The sequence below is a fragment of the Galeopterus variegatus genome, unplaced genomic scaffold (assembly GCF_000696425.1).
Source record: "Galeopterus variegatus unplaced genomic scaffold, G_variegatus-3.0.2 Scaffold1098, whole genome shotgun sequence".
NCBI classification, from domain to species: Eukaryota; Metazoa; Chordata; class Mammalia; order Dermoptera; family Cynocephalidae; genus Galeopterus; species Galeopterus variegatus.
The window spans coordinates 120500-122368 of record NW_007727209.1 but is presented as its reverse complement, the minus strand read 5'-3'; positions in this window follow the sequence as shown (position 1 = coordinate 122368).

Here is a 1869-nt window from a genome sequence, read left to right as displayed (position 1 = left end):
TTGCGATCCCGTTGCCGGTCCCCGGTATGGGCGCAACACCGAGGGTTGCGATCCCGTTACCTGTCAGTAAAAAAGACAAAAAAAAGGAAAAAAAAAAATATATATATATATCTTATATATATATATATAAGATTTTTTAAAGTTTGGTTAAATAGATTATGGGACATGTATAAGCTACTTCATATTCATTAAANATATTGTAAAGACAGAAAAGTACAAAATCAAAAATTTTTAGAAGAGTGTGTGTGTGTGTGTGTTTATGTACATATATTATCCCTAGATGATGAAATAATGGGAGATTTTTATTTTCTTTTTAGTGCTTATTTGGGCTTTCCAAAGTTTGTAGCATTAACATTTTTCGATCTTTGCAATTGAAGGGAAAAAAAGTTATTTTAAAAAACCAAAGCATATTTAGGTAATATAATAGAACGCAAAGGAGAGATGTCCTCACCCTAAGTGTGGGTGGGCTACTCCTGGAAGGCATGCTGCAGCTGAGTCCTGACGTCAACCAGGATTATTTACTAGTAAGGGGAAAGGGTTATTTCAGGTAGAGAGGAAAGCATATACCAAGAACATGCTTTGGGGAGAATCAAACTCCGACTTTTGTCTACCATATATTGCAGCACCATCTCTAGGTCACTTTATGGACTTTCTTGCATCACATTTCAAGTACTAATGCCCCAGACAATGATTCTCACCCTTTACCTACTGCAGATATTAGTGTGGTGGTTGTGTCTGGTATGGCCCACAGGCCAGAACAGGCAGCACCTAACCCNTCAGAATTATTTACTACAATGAAACATTAGAAACAATTATAAATGTGCAACAATAAAAACTGGAATTAAAACATCACACTGTACCCCATAAATATGTACGATTATTGTACATCAATTAAAAATATATAAATAAATAAGTTTTTTTAAAGTTTGGTTAAATAGATTATGGGACATGTATAAGCTACTTCATATTCATTAAAAATCATATAAATGGATAAAAATAAACTAAAATAATTTTTAAAAATTAAAAATCATATAAATGGGAAAATCTTCATGACATTTTTTTATTGAAATGTAATTGATTGTACATATCTGCAGAGTATCGCATTTTATGATATATTGTAAAGACAGAAAAGTACAAAATCAAAAATTTTTAGAAGAGTGTGTGTGTGTGTGTTTATGTACATATATTATCCCTAGATAATGAAATAATGGGAGATTTTTATTTTCTTTTTAGTGCTTATTTAGGCTTTCCAAAGTTTGTAGCATTAACATTTTTCGATCTTTGCAATTGAAGGGAAAAAAAGTTATTTTAAAAAACCAAAGCATATTTAGGTAATATAATAGAACGCAAAGGAGAGATGTCCTCACCCTAAGTGTGGGTGGGCTACTCCTGGAAGGCATGCTGCAGCTGAGTCCTGACGTCAACCAGGATTATTTACTAGTAAGGGGGCCAGGATTATTTACTGGTAAGGGGAAAGGGTTATTTCAGGTAGAGAGGAAAGCATATACCAAGAACATGCTTTGGGGAGAATCAAACTCCTACTTTTGTCTACCATATATTGCAGCACCATCTCTAGGTCACTTTATGGACTTTCTTATATCACATTTCAAGTACTAATGCCCCAGACAATGATTCTCACCCTTTACCTACTGCAAATATTAGTGTGGTGGTTGTGTCTGGTATGGCCCACAGGCCAGAACAGGCAGCACCTAACCCAGTACCTTACAAAACTGGGTGGGCAATACTGCTATTAAAACTATAATTTGGGGCCGGCCCGGTGGCGCACTGCTACAGTGCGCCGCTTGGGAGCACGGTGGTGCTCCCGCCGAGGGTTCGGATCCCACATACAGACCGGTTCCCGCTCACTGG